General features: G+C 40.3%; 1 long non-coding RNA gene across 2 annotated transcripts; it reads right to left on the minus strand.

Annotated features, from left to right (window-relative positions):
- Positions 1-1862: 1862 nt before the first annotated feature.
- On the minus strand, positions 1863-22577 carry LOC147799879 (uncharacterized). Of its 2 annotated transcripts, none has more exons than XR_015424271.1 (6): positions 20227-22577; positions 19375-19550; positions 16588-16696; positions 13155-13290; positions 4980-5102; positions 1863-3720 (listed from the first exon to the last, which is right to left on the minus strand). It is a non-coding gene; the product is annotated as an uncharacterized LOC147799879 (long non-coding RNA). The 2 variants fall into 2 exon arrangements; XR_015424272.1 differs by having other exon boundaries at positions 13155-15000.
- Positions 22578-24726: the final 2149 nt, after the last annotated feature.

A 24726-nucleotide genomic window follows, 5' to 3' on the forward strand; every position in this document is an offset into this window, starting at 1 on the left:
CAAATCTTGTTTATTGGATGGGGCAAGCCAGCGATGGGATCACTGACCGAGATTTTGATCCGTGTGAAACAAATAGGCCCTAATATGTGTGGCAGTTTTTTTTTTTCTTGTTTAACTGAAGTGTCACCACACTTACGAACCGGACAAACCATTTAAAACCGGCCACGTGACGGGTTCTCAACCAATGGGAATGGGTAACTAGGTGATTATGAAAAATAACTATAGCGTCGCGCGCGGTCTTTGCGGGTGTTAAATGTAATGAACTGCAATAAGCAAATCTTTTCATTAGCTTAAGACATACGTAACCAGTCTGCAATCGCTGAAAATGATATTGCATGACTTATCTCTTTCAAACGGTACGCAGTAAAAGTTTTCGCCTGTAGATAAAATTGATAGGGACATTAAAGTTAATTAAAGGTAGAAGTTGACAAGATTCCAACCTGGATAAGATTCCAGTAGTGCGAGGCCTGCGCTGTAGGCTCCGTAGCGATAGAGCACCCTGCCCCGATCACCATGACCTTGGTTGTGGTCTTGTTGAACAGCTCACGGTACATCTCATCGGTAGCCTTGCCACCATCGCACTTGAGAAACAAGCTTATTCTTTAAGCCATCCTGAACCCAATCTAACACAACCCAACTCAGCCCAACTCAAGCCCAATCCAACGCGGGCTGCTCAAGCCAGCCCAGCCACGCCTGACTCAGCTTAAGTGTACCAAGGCACATAGACAACGCTAGAGTTCAAGTTTTAAATACGCCAATGGAAATTTAACTTCAAAGTCTTTATTACAAGGCACGTTTGCTTACGCTACAGTAATTAATAAGGCTTTTTGGAAATGAATCCTGGTAAGTTCATTTGTGACGTAGGCATTTCTGGGGGTACCCGGGGTGCACACATTTTTATCAGGGGGCATCAAAATACAATGAGCTGGATTTCACGGGAGGGGGGGAGGGCACCCAGCGGGCACAGGCATTCGCTGGGGGGCACGTCCCCCCCCCGTTGTTACGCCACTGGGTGTCGGTCATTTCATTTTGCAGACTAAATTCTCTAAATAAAAGTAATTGACATCACAAAAGTGCACATGCTTAGCAATTTTTAAAAAAAAATTGATAGTCTCACTCAAAATCATCAGAAATAAATTCACTTTTGTTTCATGATGTTTGCTGTTCATGAACTAATTTGTTCGTGCTGTAACTCTTTGGCTTTCATTTATTTTGTGGAGTTTATTTCCTTGTATCGATAATGAGATTTTCTGACATTTAAAAATCAAACATTCTGTAACTCAATTGTCATTCAATTTAGAAACCAACACTGGAAATGTTTTTTGTCGATTCCTTTACCTTTGTGTATACTCAAATGCAATTAAACTCTGGGCTCTCCAAATAACATCACTGATTATATGGATAACGCGTATTCAAAATTATTTTTAATGAAAAGTGGGGTCGTCTTGGATTGCTACAGGTATTCTGTAACCATTGTTAACACTCCCTTAACGAACTGATTACGAACTTCTTGTGTTCTTCAAAGAAATACCTTTGGTGCAAATTTTGCTGTCAAAATTAGTAAAATTATTGTATGCCGCTGCACTAACGGAGAAGCACATGCAAATTATCATGTACACAGACAAAATGAAAAAAAAAATAAATTTGTTAATTTAGTTTTTGTCAATTTTTTGTTTAGAAAAATAATCTCCATAGTCTGTCCTTAATAACTCATCAACTGAAGTTCAAGCATCAACATTTGAAAAAGTGACCGTGTAAAAAACAGAAAACGCTACAAACCCCTTGTCCTTTGTAAGATAAAAGAATAAATACCCTTTCAATAACGGACACACGTGATGAAATGTATTCAAACAGTTGGAATGTAAAGTGTAATAATTTCTTTTTCAAAATGTTTTAATTTGACAGATCATTTCAACTTTGAAATGCACTCTAAAATAAACACGCTAGAGGAGTACGGACCTTACCTCCGTATCTCTTGGTATGACAACAATCTGATGACGAGGTAGAATATCAGGATTGCTGTTGATATCCGTCACAGCTAGTTGGGTTGCTGGTATAGCGGTCTGTGCTCCGACCCAGGGTCCAGACTCTGGATAGAGCCCGAGAAGATAGAGTTTGGTCACATTGGGCATACAGACACACGCTGTCCCAAGGATTGTAAGACGAAAAAACAGCGACAACATCTTTCTCGTTGCTTCGAACAGTTAGACCCAAGAAACCAAGCGCCATGCCTTATATTTTAGGCTGCGGCCTTTTGCTCTTCAAGTTCAGTTTGACAGTCTAATAGATGAGGCCACGGCACAGGCGGGGTGGCTGTAATAGAAAGTGGCGACCTTTCCATTGATAACAGCAAGAGGGTGACTAGTCATCATGTGTTAGCAACTTTTTGATTTTGAATAGGGGCATTTTTTTTTATAAACGGTATAAGAAATCTTAGAATACCATCATGGCTCTGGAATGGAAATCGTCATTCTCTGAGAATTAGTCGGTCAGAGGGTGGAAGAGGGTATCTTTTTTATACCCCACCCCCACGGTTTGAATGGTCCTGAAGTGACGTTTTAGCCTATGTAAATTATATTCTGTGACGGTCTGCCGCTTGAATAACGCTGAGTGAGGACTTGAATCACACCTTGATTTTGACAAAATTTGTATTTCGTTAGTTTATACGTGCTTCGAGTCGTGTGTATATTCATGCATGTGCATATTAAGGTTTCATATTAATATTAGATTGAAGTTTTTAGATTTATGAAGATCTATTCGTCAACAGTATGTTTGCAGCAGACGGTGATCTTTCATATAGTGATTTATTTATATGTAGAACTCAAAACAGTTTGACGACAGTACGTTTCGTTTACATAATCGAGTGAAATAGGGAGCCAAGACAAGAGATATAAAAAAAAACCACAGGATAATAACAAATTATATCTGTGTTAAACAGCCTTTCTGAAAGAATCGTAGAAAGTTACGCTAAGAATTGGAAAAGGCAACAGTGTGAAGTTAATGTATAACGATTTTTAGCTTATTGATAATGTACGCCACATTCCATGGATTATATTCAAGTAGATCTACGACTCATGAAAATTCTCAATTTAAATCGTATCTTCATTCTACTTCAAAAATATTCTGATATTATTAAAAGTTTAAAATCTTTTGGTTGAATAAGAAAAATGGTTACGATTATTTATATGATTTTTCACTGCCTTAGAAGTTCTTGCATTTACTTTTGCAAGTTATTAAACTGGAGTTTTTGATTGTGATACTAGAACTTTTTCCTATGGATGCATCTAGTCAGCTGGCCGCGCTTTTGATGCTTCAAGTCTCATGACGTGAAAGACTGTTTTTGCAGCGTCTCCATCCAGCATGCCGATGACCTTAAAAGTACAACTTTGCATTCAACCAAAATTACAATTCCCCTAACTCCTTCATATTAGTTCGAAAACCAATGACGAGGACGTGTAAAATGACAATGCATGATGTGTTTTTAATGACACAGTCCTAAGCTTCATCAGGTAGTAATTGTGCCCCCCAACCAAAGCAATTTTGCAGACTTCACGGGACGTTACATCTTCAATTCCTCGAAATTCTTCTTCGTTTTGCCGAGTTAATGCCGGAGCTGCTGGACTTCCCGCTCCGTGTTGGTAGGTTGTCGACTCTGTTGCCTTGGGAAATCTGCGAGGCTAACGTGCTCTGAGCTGGCTGCATCTCATTTCCCATCCGTACCTGAAACAGTCAGGCGTTTGATAGCTGATTATGTAGTTTCTCATTCGCAACCAAACATGAGCCGAAAATTGCAAATAAAGGGCGGATCAAGAAGTAAATATTCGGAAAGGGGATGTTTCCCCAAAATTAAGAACATATTCATGTAACCATCTTCAACATTTTCAACGATGAATTTATAGTTTGGGGCTTTTGACACATTGAGGAATGGAAAAGAAAACTGACCCAAAACGAATATTTTCTCTCAATCTCTCAAGTCTCTTTGGGGAAGCCACAACCTCTACAGCCAACCTTGTGTGATCCTTATATCCGCTTTTGATTGGAGCGTGGAAAATAATAAAATTCATTCCGGCATGGTTGAAGATATAATTACAATTTATTGCCGATATGAGCCTGAGGGCGGCACGTACTTAAAGGAATGATAAACTTTTCTTCAAACTTTCTGACACGAGACAGATCGATATCACCACAGCAGTAGATGACACGTGCAGAATACAAATTTGCCAGACCTGTCGTCTGCAACTTCTGTTTGATATCCTGAATGACCGCGCCCCATTTTAAAATCGAGCTGGTTCCTTACTTCATGATCTGAATTTTAATATTTGTATGATTGTATTGGCTGGCTTTAGGAACAAAGACCAGACAGAGTGTGATGGTAGTGTCCAGCCAGAAAGGATAGATACCAGGGAGTAGTGGGCGTTCCTCTCCTCAAGAACAAGCGACATCGGGGCGCCCACAAGAGACAGGACCAAGATGTTACAGAGGCAGATACCTTAAAATTTCAGTTAACGGCGATGATCAGAAAACATTACATGCAAAGCATTGTGAGTGATGTTATCAATGATCTAATTTCCGCTTAGAGTAGGAGCAAGAATTTTAAGCCTCCTAGATCCGGATAACAAAAGTAAGACTTTCAACGAAGTCTGTTTGCAAAGGACAAGCTTTTATATGTCAAAAATTGGAAACTTAAAATTCTATTTAAAAGCGCCAAATATCAACAAAAGGCCATCGATGACATAGAAGACACCAATCGAGTAGGTCTGGTTCCTTGACCCACATGTCATCTGGACTGGTGTGTACACGATGTCGTCGTTTTTATCGCCAATCTAAGAATATTACACGACTGCAGTCCATGTTAAATCACATAAGTGGTAAATATAACATTCGTGAACGACTCTATGTCTAATTCATGTTGAACTCAAAGAAAAATTTTAGAAACAGTGTAGAAACTGAAGACAACATACAAACACGTTTCTTCTTACCACTTTAGCTCCAAGCCACTCTATAGCTGTGAGTGAATCGAGGATTTCCCATATGATGAGAACTGTAACATCTTGAATAACCAGCGTGGCGTCAGAGCCGAACAAACAGTGACCCTTCACCCTCTGAGCAAGAACAATTAAACAAATAAACATAAACATAAAAATGGTTGGATTATTATACATCAGAGGGAAAATCGAGAATACAAATATACCGCCCAATATGGCGATAAGAGGATGTTTCAACTGGAATTGGTCCCCAGTTAAAATTTCTGCAAATCTTCATGAATTAACACTCCAATATGTACTGTTAAGGATTTCTGACTCAGTGTTTCAACTACGCCGTAAAGCAACTGTTACCAAGTTTGTGTCATATGCAGTTTTGTCAATAGACGAAAACTCTTTTAAGGATTTTACCATCCTGTTGTTGGTTTTGTTGGCGAATATCTTGTGCACCTGCCAGGTCTTGCTGAACGTGGAACCGCAGGCCAATGAAAACCTGATAGACAGACACTACGTCTTAACATGAGTCACGACAGAAAATGTATAACTATATGAACGAAATGGATGTAGAGGCGATTAAAAAGACACACATGGATTTGCAAACTTGTCTCAGCAAGTTATTTAGGCGTGACAAATTTTAAATAAAATATATAGAACTGCAGCTAGCGTGGCGGCATGCTAAGAAGTTTAGTTATCCATAGTAAAGACTTTGCCAGCCCCATTCTGTCTTGACGAGAGTTACTAACACCTAACTATTGGTGTCAATTCATTCCACAACAGTGAGTTCTTTGTATAACATGGCTCACCCTTTGGAGGGTTAAAAAGCAGACGATTTACCTTACACATCAAAAGAACTCTTCCAGTGGAAGTGACTGCGGTATCTATACCCTGAAATATGATGGACACGTAGGCCAGTATTCCACCAATCAGGATCAAGTTGTTGATTTGGGGGCTGTATCTTAATAACAGAGCAATAGTACAAACATATGCATATTACGGGAAAGGCCCAGTACAGCTTTCTAAAGCTGTCATAAATGTATTAATGTGCATCATATGTCCACTTAGACTGATAAACCAACAAAGTTGTCTAACTATATTCTGACAGTAAAACCCTTTGATGTAAACTGATGTTTCACAACCACTTGTAAAATTAACCTTCAAAAAGAATAAAAGAGTCTTTATTCTCACGAAAGAAACGCAAGTTTGATTTTATAGTTATTTGAACCTTTCTTGGCATTATGAAATGTTACGATCCCTGCTTCGTTTACTGGTGGTTCTTGAAATGGATGTTGAAAATCAAGGGGAAACAATCCAGGATGATCCCAGTCGCTGCTAAAACGGCGTCAGTTATGAAAACGGTGGTTTTTATCGCCTGGCGATCTTCCAGTTCAATAACAAAATCAATAGGGGGTATCAGGCCTTCAAAGAAGCATAGAGGCGTTTGTTTTCAATTTAAAAAAACACAGCACACACTTCAAGGATAGTCAAAGATTTTTTCCCCAGGGTTAAGGGTGTGAAATAGCATTTGTGCAAACCTACACTTCAAATTGTGCTCAACAGAAATACGCCACGCATGCAAATCAACAAAGAGTCTCTTAATAATAATTAAAAATTACAATAATAATTTAAAATTTATAATGCGCCGTTTCCATAAAAATGATCAATGGTGCAGTACAAGTTGATATAAAAAAATTAATTTCATTTACGAAATGAAAGATAATGATAAATGAATAAGAATAAATGAATGAATGTCACCGCGCTCGTACCCAAACCGCAGTAGGGGGATACGTCTGCCCCGCCAACAGGGAGAACCTAACCCTGCCGACATCGGTGATGTCTAGATTTTTCCTGGGGACAGACGCTTCTAACCCTACCTACGATAAAAGAAAAGTAATTATACCAGACAAGGTGACACTAAAATAACGAATCACAGCTAAACCCACGTTAAAAATGTTATTACCCTACTACTTAAAATCAATTAAATAAAATCAAGAATCTTGCAGTGCAATATATCACTGGACAAGTGTAATATTAAAAAGGTAACTTTTCACTTTCCATTTAAAAATAGCAAGGCTTTGCTCACACCCTATATGCCATGGTAAAGCATTCCATAATTTAGGAGCAGCCATTGCAAATGCCTTGTTACCAAGTGTAGGTAGCATTTTACCGTAAGGGTAACTTAACAGAGGACCGTTAGTTGCTGACCTGAGATGATATCTAGACTCCTTCTTAATAATGGCAAGATTCATTAAGTATCCAGGAGCAAGACCGTGGATACATGACTTTGTATGTTAAGAGATTTTGAAGTTGATCCTGTGCAAAACCGGTAACCAGTGCCGATGATACATTATTAGTGTTATGTGCTGAAACTTGGGTTTATTCGTAAGGAGCCCAGCTGCAGCATTCTGGACTCGCTGGAATCTCATTATCTGTGCTGCCGACAAACCATACATAAGACTATTACAATAGTCCACACAGCTGGTCACCAATGCGTGAATTTACACTGAAAGCGAACCGGGAGAGAGGAATTTATTGATGCTCCTAAGATTGTGAAGAGTGAAAAAATGCTGCACAACAAGCCTTAGTGATGTGGGTGTCCATTGTCATTTCTGAATCAAACTATGATCCCAAATTCCTGACGCACGTGGATGAAGGGATTACAGAACTGCCCACCGTGACATTAGACATATTTATTTTCTGCAACTGTTGCCTGGTTCCAATAATCAGGAATTCACACTTAGCATCATTGATCATTAGCCTGTCTTGCAGCATCCAATTTCCAATGTCCAAAATACAACTTTCCTTTGCAGCTAGAGCGGTTTGGCAGAAGTGTAATCGGGTTTAAATGATAAGTACAACTACGTGTCGTCTGCATAAAAATGGACATCAAGCAAATGGTCTTCAATGATGTCAAATAGTTAGAAGCATAAACCGTAAATAAAAGTGATCCTAAGCAAATCCCTTAAGGGACACCACAGTTTAGATCAAATTTCTCTGACAGAGTACCCTGAAATAGAAATACTGTTGGCTTCTGCCAGATAAATAAGATGAAAACCAGGCCAGAGCTTTACCAGATATCACAACTTTAAATTCTAAACATTGCAACAGAAGAGTGTGATTAACTGTATCGAAGGCAGCACTTGAGTCCAAGCGAACAAGCAAAATGACATGCTGAGAATTCATTTTCAGCAGTATATCATTCTTAACCTTCAGGAGAACCGTCTAAGTGCAATGATACTTTCGGTAAGAAGATTGAAAAACAGGAAACAGAAGGTCGACACGTGGGAGTAAAGCTGAAAACACACAGCTCTCTCTGTCAATATAGAAATGAATTGGAGATCACTAATCGGTCGATAATTTTCTAAAATCAAATCGAGGTTGTCTCTCTTCAACAAGGGACGCACCAAAGCTTCTTTCCAGTCCCTCGGAAATACACCTGATTCTAAGGAACAATAAGTGGTTGCCCGGAGACTTCTATTGACGCAAATGACTCGGGTCATTTACAGTGCCTTGATCAGTACTCCTTCGGTCGTACATGTACTTTGAAAAGGGGGGGGGGGCTTAGAGAGGCTCAATGGCCTCACAAAATTTCCAGTTTAGACGTGTGGGTAATTTACTATGCGAGCGTCATCATGCAAAAGCAGAAATGATGCCCAAAGGTTTGGAGAAATTACATCATGCATTCCGAATGAATGAGACGGAAATTGGGTACCAGTTCCAGGCAAAAGTACAACCCCAATTGTAAAAAAAAACTCAATGTCCTATTTTCTTTGATGTCCAGTCCACCGTACACCTGACGTACCTTGCCAGAGGACGGGTTTGTATCCTTCCCAAGAGATGTCCTCACGGGCCACTGGGTCCATCATCCCCACGTCAATAATATTATACCTGCTCTTTACCAATGTTTTTATCAAATATATATGTATTGAAGCCTTAATGGCGAGTGCAAATTGTGCACTTTTGGGCGTTTGAGATGTGTACATTTTAAATGGCACGTAAACACTAGTGTCTTAGAAAGTCGGACAATCTCGAAACAATATTTCGAAAAGATGATCAGAGCAAGATGTAAAAACACACTTAGTACGTGTAAAAGGAAGGTTAGTATGTAACTCAGCCTGATAAATATTATTTAAACCATTATAAGTGAGGGCACTGTATGTCCTTTAATGCGAGGTTGGTAATGTACCTTGAATTTGCCAAATCTGAATCAAGCCAAGCCTGTCGCCCGATGAAGTAAATTTCACAGGACCCTGGATTGGATCGCAAGAGGCACAACATAGCCGGGAGGTTAAATCCGGTAGTTGAGGCTGTTTCTCAAAGCTTCGAAAAGAGAAATCATCTACTTTCAATTTTCCGACGTCTGTCTCACGCTCTGTGGCTGCTTTAATCCCAGAGTAAGTATCCCTTGGTCACATGGCATCAGTGTTTCCTAATCTCTGAAAAGCTCCATTGTCTCAGATGGACGTTGACCAGCGACGTACAATTCTACCGAGGACTTGGGGGTCGGGGATGACGTAAATCTATTTAAAAATTGTCTGGCAATAGAAATAGAGGCTTTGGTCAAAGCTTTCGTCATTGACAGTCCGTATGATAACCGACCGCAGTGGCATAATTTAAAATAGCCAGCTATCTGCAGCTCCTGGCTATTACGTGCATGTACAGGTATTATTTTAAAGAGTGAGGTAGATCTTTTTGAGGTCCATTTTTAGGATATATATTTTTCCGACGTTGTTTTACAAGATATATTTTCCCAAAGTTCGTTTGTTCGAGACATACATTCTCTAGTTCGTTTGGAAACTTTTTTCTTTTTTGTTGGTAACGAATCGTTATTATGAGTTTTTTTGATGAAGTTTGTTTTTTATGAGAGATTTTTTTCCAAGTGCAAGGAGACATACATTGTCAGGTTTGTATTAATTTCTCACAATTTTTTTAAATATATCTAGTAAAAACGATTCGTTTCCAAAAATAGAAACAACGTCTCTATCTATAGATTTTGCGGGAACAAACTGGAGAATATATATCTTGAACAGACGAACTTGGGAAAGATATACTTTTTCTCTAAACGGAGTTGAAAAAAATGTACTTTGATTTTTAAAAATATACACCTGATGGCATTCCAAGGCTGACTTATCAAGCACCACTGTCATGCAAACAAACGATATCAATTAATAATTTAAGTTGTGTACTTTTGGTAAATTTGAGCTCCTGACTATGCCTACAGTGCATATCAAGCTACCTGATAAATATACATCATAGCGTAAGTGGAGAAATATCTTTGGATGTATACATAGAATATTGTTAGTCGTGAGTTGGTTTTGTCATGATGGGACAGACCTTCCTATATAATCAGATATGCTGACATAAAAACAGATAAGCTGATAATAGAAAAAGGGAATTAATGCCCATGTGGCCTTAAAATTAATGAGACAAATGGATAAGTGGCCACTTTGTTCCTCCTTTTACGTTGATTGTCAAATTAGGGGCTTTACTGAGGGCAGACTAGGCGTGTCCAGAGCTTGGTTTCATGAGCAAATCCAAATTCGGTCATTTATCATAATGTTGTGGGCAAAAAAAAAATCAAAAGCCTTATCGCGGTCCCGACATCCTTGTTTTCATTGCATGGTGTTATTTCTTAGGGTTTTTGGGCTAAAATTTGATAATAAATATACCAAATACTTTTTTCAGTGAGGTAGCTAGGATTTACAAGTGGGGGGGGGGCACAAGGGGGCACCAGCATCTCCCCCCCCCGTCCCCCTGTGCCGCTGGATACGCCACTGTCTTGGAGAGCTTAATGCCACACTGAACGAGTTCTGTCCTTCCCACGCACTGTTTATTTTTTCCATGCACGTTATTTTACCCTGTCAGTTGCTCAGATCAGTGACACACTAAATTTTTCCCTTTGTCTCGGTAGAGGGAGTGGCCTCTCCTGGCAAGTCCATTGGAGCTAATTAACATATTACTTTTTTTGAAGTCCAAATTCCACAACTACTTATCATATTGTGACGGAAAGTGTATAGGACTAGAGCTAGTCTAATTTTATTAATGAGTTGCAGTGCACGTACCTGATTGGCTAGTGACTTGGTAACGTGTGCTGGCTAGGCATAGCGTAGCGCGCTGTGCGCACATGGTCGTGCTACTGCAGTGAGCGCTGCGATCGCATTATAGTTGGTTGCGTGTTGGACTTCGCAGAGTGAAGTTGGTGAGTTGGCACGGAGCTAAGGCATTGTCAGCGCTGTGCGAAGCGTTGCGTGGTGCTGATGCGTTGCAAGTACGTGATTGTATAGACTGTACGTGGCTGACTAGTGTGTGTAGCTGACGCGTTGCAAGTACAAAGCTGTGAGAGCTGTACGTTGCTGACGCTGGCTCGCATGCACGTTAGGTGAAGCTCGTACGAAGTTGTACAAGTTGTACGATGCTGACGCGGTGTGCATTGTTGATGCAGTGCATGTAGTGTGCATGGTTTACACAGCGGTGTGCATTGTTTACACAGAGGTGCGTTGCTTATGCAGGGGTGCATTGCTGACGCAGTGTGACTTTGTTGATGCGCTGTGTGTGGTAGATGCACAGTGAACGGCTGATGCGCATGGTGCATGTATGATGCATTGGCGTATTGCTGCTGCGGCCCTACGCTAAATTAGTGCTCAATCCAATTACGTAAATACACAGGCAACCAAACCAATCTCCCAATCACTTCATTGTACATTTCATTTGTTGATTTGTGTTGATTAATGTTGAATAAATTGAACGTCCTGTACCGACAGTTCTTCTGTCAAGGATTACTTTCTTTGCAGGTTGATTGTGTAATTCAACAGAGACTAATTAACACTTGGTCACAATCGGCGGTATATTTCCTTCAAAACGGTCCTGCAGCCTTTGCCTTGAGGTCGCTCTGTGTGGTCTCTCGTCTGGGGAAAAGCCTTAGGTTGGGAAGATCGACTCTGCCACTAATAGTGCTTGGTTTGATCCCATCAACTCAGGGTAGGCCCGGGGATGCCCGCCACAATATCCTACCACTGAACATGCTGAAAAGCCTGGTTTAGTCATTTTACAGCCAGGTCCTCCCCTAGCCAGAATAAATGCAAAAAACCTAGATGGCCTTGAGCCAGCCTTCAGGCAATTCCCATAGGACTGTGTACTAATGGGTCCCTTGTGCACAACCTAATAGGCTGTTTACAAAACGGTGTCTGGGGCAGTGTTCCTTATCAGTGACAGCTGTCTGGAACTTGTCAGAGGCGTCTGTCGGCTATCTTTGAAGTGTTATTTTTTGTTGGGGGGGTGTGTGGTGGTGGTATGGCTTGGCTGGCGTGTGGCAAGGGGGCCCCCCACTTCAAAGCCGGTTAGCCTGGGAAAACGCCCCCCCCCCGCGGTACTGTGATGTAGGTTTGGTGGGTTTTGGTGGTTTGTAAGAATTGTAGAGGCTGTGGAACAACCTCTAAAGCATTAATATACCTTCAGGACGGACTCAGGGCTCTGCAAACCGGAAAAATGCAATGGACTCAACGAAAAAGGCCGTCCCAGTAACCGTGTAGGTTTGACCTTGAGAACGCGTCGCAGGGTGGGTAGAGGGAACGGCATCTCCCGGAGAGGCCACTGGAGTTAATTAGGGTGTGTGTTTTTGGATTTTTTTACGTCCATATACCAGAACCAGCCCCGGTTTATGCTGAGAAACGTGGTTTAGTCACTTAACCTGGCCTCCCCTTGCCTGAAAAAATTCCAGTCGGCCTCCAGCCAAATCCCATGGAAACGTGTGCTAAGGGGTCCCCTGTGTTTACACAGTGGGTTATTTACAAAAACCGTGGCTGGGCCAGGCAGTGGAATGTTTTTTATCAGGGACAGCCATCAGAAACTTGTCTGAGGCCGGCTTCGGCTATCTTTGAAGTATTATTTTGGTGGTGGGGGTGATGTGGCTTGGCTGACACGTGGCGAGCCCCTCCCCCACCTAAAATCAGGATAGCCTGGGAAATGAGGCCCCCTCGCTATGGTGGTGCACTTTTTGCGGGTTTTACGAGCTGTAGAGGCTAGGGGACAACCACTGAAGTATTGAAATATCTTCAGGAAGGACTGAGGGCTCTGAAACCCGAGAAATGATACGGCCTCTCCAAACGAGCAGCTCAAGCAACCGTGTGAAAACCAAAATATAACAGCGTCGTAACTAACAGCAGAATATGGACTTACCTAAACTGACAAGTTGCTTTTTAGCCTTGTGGAGATGGGGCAGCAGTCCATATGATGTCATAGCTGAATGCCATCTCAACCTTGCAAAGATTCCGGATTGTCTGAACCAACAGGCTCTTTGAACCTTCCCAAGAACCTGTGGGTGGTTGGAAAATGGCCCAACGATCAAATCCGTAGAACTGGTGTAATCTATTGGCGACAGATTGTCAGACAACACTGGTTGAGAAATAAACTGGTTAGTGCATGAACCAGAAGATTGGAAGGTCTTGTCGTATGAGCTATTTCCGGGTTTCTAATTGTAAAAGCTCGAGCCAGGCTAAAAATAGAACATAAGTGCATTCAGGATCGTGACCATTTTGGACTGTTGGTAGTGTTACTCTGCAAGGAAATTTTATGCAATCGGGTAAATGTCACATACTGAGGAATACAAGTGTACATGCGCAGTTCAGTCGAAGCACGTGCCACAAGGCAAACACATGTTCAGGAGGGAAGACGCCATGAAACAAAAGTTTGCCGTTTCACGGCAACTCTCCCCATCGCTTCACTTATCGCTTCACCTTTTCGCTCCTCATATAGCCGCCCCCGTTACTCTCCACGAATCACATATATTATCGAACAAACGCGTACAAAGGTTTGCATTCGTACACGTGCGTTTTAAGGCGAATGCGTCAACATGTGTGTTCACGCCCCATAGAGACAACGTTCACTACAAGGTCGCATGCGCACTTTAATTTCAAAGCGACAACAGCGGTTTTTAGTGTAAGCAGATGACGTTATAGCGCAGAATTTTTCAACGACTGACCTCGTAAAATACCAAAGTGTAGAAGCATGAATAAATTCCAGGAGGATCTAAACACGGTATCACGAACAGTTACACACACTTTTTACTTAAGTTAAGTTTTATTCGGACATAATTTTTGAGATAATGTGATAATTCACACAATTTGATGCGAAAATTTGGTTCAAATTGAAACTGATTTTACATACACGTTTATCCTGCGGCTTTCCAGTTTTTGAGTGCATCTATAAGACAGTCTTCTAGTTTATATGAATCCAATTTTATAACCAGGAAAACTCGGCATTTTTAATAGATATTGATCAAATTCGGTTACACTCAATTTTTCAGGTGAAAAATAAAATCATTTTATTTTCATTACTTGTTTAGGCAGGCCACAAATTCAATGCTATACTGAAAAATGAAACGATACATGTAATTTGGATTTGTCGTTTAATCTGTTAACGAAGAAAACGCCTCATTTTGCAATATCAGAGCGCACGAAATCAGACATAGCCAATATGAAATAAGACCTATCCCAGTTATTTATATGAATGAAATTTTACAACGCATACCAATTAGACATAGCCTGTTGGTATGCCGTTGCTAGATGAAAATCTTGCGCACGCTATTTTGGTAATGAGCGCCATGGAGGCAAGTCCACTGTGCTAGTGAGCACAATTACTCAAGTTTTTCGTGGGAGTATAAGGGTGGGACTTACAGGACCAATCTTATTAAATACCAAAGTCATTACGTCACAAGCACAATACATGACTTTTGTGTAAAATGCATTAGCACGAGAATTAGCCCATGAACCAAGACGCGCGCGTACCGTCCATTCTTTGCCTACACATCCTGGTTCTAAATGACTTCAGACTTCCGTGCTCCATAACAATAAAAGAGTTAAATTTCTTGGACTCGCCAATCCTGACAGAATCTGTGCTTGTCGAGAATCTGGAGGTAAGCTGAGCGGGGCAATGCCAAATTGACCTATCATGACATCCGTCAGTTGGTCCAATGAACAGTCAATTGAATCGTCTGACACGAGCAAAGTGTGCAGGTTCAGGATTCCTGGAAAGAAAGTTCATCTTAGTATATAGTTTAAGGGTGGTCACTCAAAATGCTTAACGCTCCTACAGGTGTAAACTCTGACCGTCTTTAGTCCTCTAAAATTTTATCATAAATTACACCGAGGGGTGCTGCTACAATAAAGCAGCGTGTTTGATATACTAGTTTTTCCCGGCCGAATTAGTTAAAACAGCATTCAAATTCATGAAAGTGCATTTACATTCGAGCGATTTCTCGAAGCCCGTTACTCCCCTGCATGGTTGAGTTTCGAAACTTTGCGCATTCAGTTTCGTTTGTGGACGTCCAATCATGCACTGTCAAGAATTTAGTTTGGTATTAACACTATCATTCAATTTCGCGATGCACATGCGTCACTCAATTTCGCCCTGGGTGACTGGGAGGTGGATTCCTACCCGAATTTTACTTTCATAACCGTCAATGGGCACTCATATTCGCAATGTTAGATTTTCAAAGTATACGTACCCTAAGTATTGGAGAAGAGATAGAGTTTCTGTATAATTATGATACGTGTACAGTTCCAGAGACATCTTGATCGCCGGCGATATTTGCTCTGGATCTTTATTATCCCCAACCTTTTCATTTAACTTGTACTTGTATACTTTTGTTCTGTTAAATGCGTATGGGGATAATATCGAGTTGTTTTTTTGAAGTAGAAAATTTCGGATTACACGAAACCAATTTGTCCTTTTTATAAGCAGGAAAAATACAAATTACAAGATTACTGCTGAAAAGATTGAGTATTTGGTCATTGTTTTAACAATCATTTAGCCAGATAAAAATTTGATCATTTCTTTTTCTCGTTTTAAGCAGAAATAAATACATACATTATAGACAAGAGGTTCTCCCATTAAGGTGAGATTAGTGTACTGAGAGGGATTTTTTTTCTGCGAGTGAAACCCCTCTTCTTCATGATGTAATTTGAATAAATTAGTCCAGCATAAAATATTTCAAATTTGTAAATTAGATTTCGATGAAAAAATCGCACGGATAAGAGAAATGCTTACCTGTTCATGAAATCGTCTGGCTAATTACGAGTAACCGCAGAGTGATCGTGCGAATTTGACTTCTGTTCTTGGGGTTTTCTGAACTGAATAGCGACTCAAACTTTGCTGTTTAACAGAAGTTTGCAATCGCTTGCTCAAGGAGTTAAATTGAACGATTATTTTGGCTGATTGAATGTTGATCTGGATCGTCAATCAATTTTTCGCTAAATTGAATGAGCCTGACGTTAATTGGAGCGCCAATTTTAAAAAGTTGACTGTGCGGGAAAACCTATATCTAAATAGACGGTTGCGATATACCTTCTCAAAGGCGTATTGGTTTGATTGATGATGTTGCTAATCTGATTCTCTGTGCGCAAGGAATCATTGAAATGACTGTAAATCTCGTAAAACAATAATTATAAAGGATTATTGTTGGTAGGCCTATTGCATATTCATATGCCTTGTAGGTCTGCAAAGGGCAATGGAATTTCAGTAGCCCGTCGATTCTAGTGCTTTGTTATCACTTTCTGGCACTGCATCACTCTGGACTTGATTGTTAATATCCTTCAGTGATATAATTATATACCTGAAACCATCCACACGTATTTGGCACCCGTACATCTTCTGGTGGTAGGCCTCACAGAAAACTCTCCTCGCCGTGCTGTCATAGAACTCAGAGACGATGATGCGAGCCCCTGGATATAGAGTGAAACATTAAGCGACTGTGTAGTTGGCAAGAAAGGAAAACATATTCTAGGCATTACCATGCACCGAACTTCAGTAATTCTAGATGAAATTTAAGCAGAATGCAGCAGAATACAAGACAGATTTTAAATCACTTGCTTGACACAGACATCTACACATTTAATTTATTGGTCTATTCTTTGTAGTTAAAGTTACAAAAAGGTATAAAACCGGACCTATGCATATCGTAAGAAATATGCTGTTTCTACTTGTATTTTGCTTCATCTGACGAAAATCAGAGAAATAGACCAGTTCACTAATGAACTCAATTGTTTTTTCCAAATATAAAAGTGAAACAAGTGCAGAAGCTAAAGAGAAAACGACATTTAAATTTGTGCCCCTGCACATTTTCCATGGGCCGCTCAAGCTTATTGCCTTCACTTGCCATTTAAGCGCATGTGTGGATAAATTACAATTAATTAGTGAACTGGTTTATGATTATGATCTCAAATATGGCACATTATAAACAGTAGAGAAGCAAAGGCATTTTCCTTCGGGGTGTGCCAGCGTCAATTTGCTGACTTCGTGTTGCGTAAAATTCACGAAGTGAGCTATATTTCATGCCACAGGGGAAATACCGACAACTTATATCGTTTATGTGCCAATTTTGGATTTACTTGCCGACCGACGAGCTATTTGCCAACTCGAATTAATTATTGGGGAGTGCCGCAACCCCCCGAGCACCACGGTCGCTACGCCCCTGATAATAAATTAATGGAAACGTGCCACGAGTGTCAATTTGATTCTGTAGCTTGAGGTTTTCCACTTGCGTGGTGGGATTTTCAATGAAGGCCTCTGAGGCTATCACCTCGATCCCTGCTTCTTTGGCGTCTTGGTGGAATTCCAGCAAATGTCTGTGACAAAAAAGGGCGGACAGTCGGTTTTTCCATGTTTTAAAAAGTCTGTTTTCTTCAGTTGGGAATGACCACAGTTATTAGCTGTTTTGGTCTGTCAGCGGTCCTGCCACTACTAATTATAGTGCCAGTGTGAGCACTACTCCGCCGGCCATGCCTTTGATTTCGTCTATGTCTGTTAGTGTGGTGCCATCCTTGTCTCATGCACATGACCACCCACCTTTGACGAGCTTTTGACGAACTGGGGCTGGAGTACCGAAGCAGACTCAAGCAAAAACTTGGAATGGCGAGTACGTTGATTTTGGCGCTTTATTGCGGCCGGTCCGCGGTGGATTTGTCACTAGCACTCCCCAAGATTGTGTGCTTTTGATCGGCTCTACTGAGTCACCTACTTGGCAAATTCGCCCTCCTGCCCAGTACACTCGCATCACGTTCACTCGTTTCAGGGAATCAGTTAAACTCAAGCGGTGTATAAAACGTAGCCAATTAGTTTTGCAACCGTCCATAGTAAGTTTGACTTTTTGAAGAGGCACAATTCTGGATAAAATTGTGATATTTTCGATCAGTCGACCGTGCCTGTAATGGGGAATTAATTGGATACATAGATGGACTCGATGTAAGGTATTGGTTTCTACACTCTTTTATTTCACGCCAAGTACAATGCTGGGATTGAGACCTTGTTTTGGCTGTGCTGAATGAACGACTTGAGAGAAATTAACAGGCGACAATGATGACGTACAACCACTTAAGTTTTCAGCTTCGCGGATCGCAACTACCGGAGGGTTATGAATAATAATAATGCTATAGATTGTTGTTTCGCGGATCGCAACGACCAGAAACAGTTGTGGAAGTTGGTTAAATTTCGCCGATCGCAACGGCCGGAAATAGACTTCCATGGTTGATATTATGTTGGGGGTTTCGCGAATCGCTACGATTGGAGATTACATTTATGGTCGACACTGTTGTGTATTTGCGAATCGCCGAGACCGGAAAACTTAGCTGATCTGACAATAAACTGCTCTGGCCATAGTGAACAAGTAAAAACTTTGTCGATGCCTGAATTTCTTACTGTTTTTTCGCATAGGGGAATAATTATCTCCAAAGGGGTCAATCTCAAGCCTTTATTGGTTTTACAGGAGCTATAGTAGTCTATAGTAGACGTACCAATGAAACACAGGAACCGACTTGTAAATCTTTGCCACTTTCTTTCAGCCAAACCCTTTAATGAGAGCCAACTTGGCAACATTAAGCTTTGTCCATGGTGGATACAGACGGAAGAACTGTGGGAACAGTGATCGAGTTAACAGCTTTGGTGAGCCAGCACCGTTCGATATCTTAACAAAACACAGAATGGATGCAAAAGGAAGTAGATGTTTTCTGGATTTAATTACAGAAACGAACGGTTTGCCCAAGCTTCTCAAACTTTGCGGTAATTGAAAAGAATTGCAAGGTTTTGTAACAATGACCATAATTAATAATTTGTAGTTTGCCAGGCTTATCCACCAACGCATCCAGTAAAATCCATGTGTACTACGCAGAAAACGAAAAAGTCATGTAAATAGCTAAAATAAAAAGACAATACCAAAAGACGAAGAGAATGAAGGGAGACGACAACACTCTGAAGTCAAAGCAAACCAAAGAAAACTATGACATAATTACTATTCAGCCAAAACCTCATTGTAAAAGCTTGATCGGATAGAAATTCAACGAATCCCGTTGAAAGCAGAATCATAGTCTCGTTTGATAACATGGAAAATTATGTCAAAGATTTCTACCTGAATAAGGTTCCAGTAGTGCGAAGCTTGTGCTGTAGGTTCGGTATCTAGGGCCTCCTCCAATCACCATGACCTTGGTACCGTAGTGCTTTTGTTGAAGAGCTCTCGGTACATAGCTTTGCCCCCCTTGCACTGGACAAAAAACCCATCAAACTCCATGCTTCGTCGTAACTTTGCTGTTTGAGCGTTTGATCAATTTAATTATTAAAACTTATACAACCTTGTGTACAACACAATACAAAATATGTTACCATGGTAACAAAAACAATTTTCTACCATTTACAGTGTTTTTGTTAGGCTTGTCATTGTTATAACTCAAATGATTTGAAAAGGAAATGTGATCTTAGAATTTGAAGTAATGACAAATTGTCTCTTATAACGTACGATACCCGGACAGTTGAGTCTGCCTTTGGATGAAAACGAAACAGGGCGTGTACATGCCTTCAGCCTTTGTAGTTGTTTGTTTTGTTTGAATCCTTCTGCTCAGAACTGAAGACATGTATACATTTTAAGGGGAAAAAGCATTAAGTCATACTGCGCCAAGGGAAATGCACATACTAATCATCATAACTGGTAATCAGAAAAAGGTTTCTTACAAACCAGAGGTTGCCAACACAAACACAGAAAACATGCACAACAATTGGTCAATGCATAAAATTATTTACATTATTTTAATTAACAAAATACACCACATGAAACAAACAATGGGCCTGCATTAGCGAAATTAGAAACGGCCAAGCTAAGAAAAACAAAATTAATATGATGGCCATGCACAAAAACATTAAAGTAACATTTTACAGACACACAACTCAGTCAAGCAAAGGAAAACATTATTACAAGACTTTAACTTACCCTTTCTTGTATGAAAAATAAAGACCACTGCCCGGTCGGTGCAGAACGGTGAGCACAGCCATCAAGGCTGCGACCCCTAAACAGCACTGCCACACCAGCACGGACCCCAACCACCTCCGGCAGCCCACAGGCAGATCCAAGCAGCAGCAATGTAGACAATCATCGGAATAGGGGTGCGGTCTTCAAACTGTGCTCACGCACGTTCACCATAACTGACACTGACCGAGGCCGAGCAGCCCGCTACAAGGCCTTAAATACGGAATGAGACATTCCATGCAAACAAAAAGGTCCATGCACCTTTGGTATTCAGCGAACAGCAACAAAAGACAGGTATGAGTAGAGGCTTTATGTAACGGATTGAAACTTATTAACGTTTCTACACCCCTCCTTGCCTTGTCAAAATATTTTCTTTATCCCCTATATCGTTATTTCCTCTCAGTCAGAAGTAAGAACCCACAAAAACGGAAAGGACTCCATTCAACATGCCGGCGATTTTATCACTATTGCATCGTGGAAAAAATACAAAATGGTGACTTCTATTGGCTTACATATGGAGCATTCACCCTCTCAGACTGAGACATGTTCATGCGGATTGATTTGAACCGCTGAAGTATTTTGCTGAAAGCAATTTCTTTTATATGTCGTTCCAATCTAAAAAGAGTCAATGTTCATTTAACAACGGCCACAAAAACGGTTATCGTCAGCCGTTATTGCGAAAGACCGATATCTTACCTGAGTATCCCTTGGTATGGCAACAATCTCGTAACCCGGTAGAATATCAGGATTGTCGTTGACATCCGTCACTGCTGGTTCGATAGCAGGTATATAGCGGTCTGTCCTCCTGCCAAGGGACTGGATTCCGGGTACAACCCAAGTAGGTAGAGCTTGGTAACATTGGACTGATAGACACAAGGAGAGCCAGCGTTCGCAACGAGGAAAAAAAAGCAGTAACATTTTTTCCTTCCCCCAAAGTCTCAGAGCGAATATGTCTGGCCATGTCATCTTATATTTTAAGGAGACGTCTATGTTTTCTCCTCACTTTCTACAGTTTGGCTACGAAATCTGTACAGCCGAAACTATAGTGTCGCATTCTAGTGCTTTTGCGCAGTCAGAAAATGAACAATGTCCCTTGCGATGATGGGGAATTGTGATGGCTTATCGGAAACGTTGATGGCCAAAGAGACTGTATAATTGTTTTTATTTCATTTTGCTCCTACTTTTCAGACTATCACCAAACTTCAAAGGTTTCAATAAAGCCCAAAGACATATTTGCCTGTGTAAATTGTGTTCCACAAAGGCTTCCGCGTGAAATTTATGCATTGCTTCAAAATCAAATTATACTGGTGAAGTCACACCGTTGTGAATATGTTTTCATCTCCTTTGTAGTACCTTTTCATGATAACGATTCTGGAAATATACTTTTTGAGTCAAAGTTGATTGAATGTCGTCAAGTTAGCGCAAAAACTGGTATCTTGGTTTTGAGTACTTTGAGAGAAACGCATACATAGATCGCGTCAGAGTAATTTTGTGCTGAATTTAAATAATTTGACTTTAAGCAGCTTATGTATTCAAGCACTTAAATCGGTTGTTCTGGGCTTTGGTATCTTGATTATTTTAGTTCAACATACTACGATTTAACTGGAACCACAAACTACCATATTCCAGTCAAAACTTCGTAATTCGTTGCCACACTGGATGCAAGACCTCGTTTTAAACAGATCCTTCCAAAACAGTGTATGTAACGGGTGTAAATCCTGTTTGGAAAAAACAGGAAATATATTTTTTGAAAATATGGAATGGGCCTTAGAAAAATCGCCAGACTGTTTTGTGCCCAAAAAAGTAAAAAGGCTCATGATCTCCTCAGAGGAAAAAATTAAGAGACGAAGGTATAGGCCTACTTTAATTAAATAAGACGGAGACATTCGTGTGATCAAGAAATGTCAGGTGATTGAGGGGTAAATGCAGTTGGGATAACAAGCATGAAAAGAGAACGTTAATTAAGGTGGAGAGTTTTTATGCTGAAAAACTGTGTTTGGGAAGTGAACACAACTTCGTTATCACTTTGTATGCATGTTTAGATGCTAAACATTCAGTCTCAATGTCAGTGGCTGATCACTATGTCCATCAAAACCTTAAACACATGTACCACCTAACCATGTTTACAAACTGACAACAACAACGTGTTCAGAAAAAAGTGTTTCCTGGCCGAAACAGTTTTTGCAGTGTAACGTTGGAGTAATGTGACAGGAAAGCAAGTCGCTGGAAGCTTTTACATCTGCAATGGACGTCCCAGGAATGCTATCTTTCCGTTTGGGAAATACGTGTATTACGGGAAAATTGAGTGACAAACATACACGCAACGTCATGTAATTATGCATCAGATTACATGACGTTGCGTGTATGTTTGTCAACCTTCTAATCTAGTCATGCAGTTATACGTGTTACACGTGAAGTTTCCAATTCATGGGTGAATACAGCTACAGTATGCATGCAGTGAAGGGTTGTGTTCGTTACTTGGTGAAAATCATGCTGGACCAGTGCGGATGAAGTGATCGATTTTGCACATAAGAAACTTAACGTTGGAAATTAACAAAACACGGGTGCTTTTCATCAAATTCACTTTGTTCTTGTGTTTACAGGGTGGATTTAGCAGGAGTGTGGATATCCAAGCATCATTTTCTTTTTGATTTTCAACAAAATGCATGCTCCCGGAGGCAATCAGGACAAAGTTTCAGTTACGTTATCCAGTGCATGCTTTTCATCAGTTTCATGTCAGCTTGCATGGTGGTTAGATAAACAACAGAAATGAAAACCTAAATTAATTTAATCTATTACTGGCTGCAAAAAGCAAGACGAGGTATTCTTACGGATGTTAAAGATTAAAATTATCAAATTTGATGTTCATACCAACTTTCAAGTTCATTTGTCTTACGATGTTGAAAAATGGCCCGGAGAATGATTGTCCGGAAAAAAGGAGAAAAATGGAACCGTACGACTTCAAAAAAAGTGAATGGGTTAAGCTCAATTAGCGGTAGATACCTCATAGGCAACTCAATAGTATGCATTAACGTTTAGTGTTGCTTTCAAAGAAAATGGACAGATGCAATGCAGGTTTGATTTTCATGCTATTGTCTTTAAAGATGCAGTTTATAGTTTATTGATGAGCTTTCGACATTCTCTCATTTCAGTTAGAATAGAATAGAGGAGCAACCTGCCTACATATACATTCATACGTCCAGTATTTTGCTCATGTTATAATAGACTTCATAAAAAATGGAAAAAAATATGCAATCTCTGTTAACCTACCGAAAGAGACGATGATAATACCACCGAATTTCAAAGGGAGCACGGGTCCATTGAAATCTAATTTTATCGGAATAGCTGAGGAACACCAGTCCTGAGCCATGTCCCTTTCTCTGTTCCTCCTGGTCATCCACCACCCCTATTCACGCTCATAATAGTTATTGTTACAAACACATCCTCGAACAACTAGTGCGCCAACAAGCGAGATTCCTAAAGCAAACGAGCATGACTCAACCCAGTTACGTCCCAGAATCACACGTTACACGTTTTGCAGTATTGTTTTAGTGTCATGGGCACAGATACCCATCTAGATGTGTCCGTCCAGAGTTCATTTGTCAAGTTTAGATAAACGGATAAACTTATCTAGAAGCACTAATTCCGTCATGTACTTTTTTGGTATTCCGGTAGATGAAGACATGGCGTGTTTCCTCGACATCCCGAACGAGTTCATAGTCTTCACCCCCGCATTCATTTTCTGCAAGCACAGTAATTAAGGTCATCACGGTGATATGACTTTTCGTGAAACCTCCTTCTGTGCTGTGGACTATCAAAAGTGAAAGATTTCTAAAGTTTTTTTTATATTTCTAAGTAAATGCTCGAAAAAAACCAAGGCTCAAAATGAGACCTTTAATTGCAAAAGTAGCACTGCCAAATTCCTTGTTAACTAAGTTGACAACATTTGATCAATTAGCTTCTCTTCGGATGTTTTCCTGCTGTCTTTCTCAAGGTAAAAGCATCTCCTAATTTTCAAGGCCAAATCGAAACCACACCAAAGAGGGAATGTTCAAGAACGACTTGAATTAATTAATTGAATTCCCAATGAACGCATTATGATATATTGTTTCCTGGTGTGTCTTCTGTTCAAATAGGAAAATTATGTGTTTCTTCTTTAAATAAATACTGATTTTTATTTGAGCTAAACAAAGGGCAGCTTTCGTATTGCATAGCCTCAAGACGTTTACAGACTGACAGCTAATTGAAGATGTAAATCTGAAACAAGCATCGACACTTCCTTGTAACTGAATAAAATTATGCCTGATGCTGCGTTTGTTTTCTCGGTAAAACTATATTTGTACTTACAGTCCGATTCAGGTTTTGTTTTGTGAACAAGATCGCGCCTTCATTCGTGTTTATGGTCAGCAACACTTCGGGCAAGATATCTTTTCTAGACGTGGATTTGAAAAGGCGCATCGTGCT

The sequence above is a fragment of the Acanthaster planci genome, linkage group LG02 (assembly GCF_054643075.1).
Source record: "Acanthaster planci isolate LZ-2023a linkage group LG02, COTS_SCS, whole genome shotgun sequence".
In the NCBI taxonomy this organism is placed as follows: domain Eukaryota; kingdom Metazoa; phylum Echinodermata; class Asteroidea; order Valvatida; family Acanthasteridae; genus Acanthaster; species Acanthaster planci.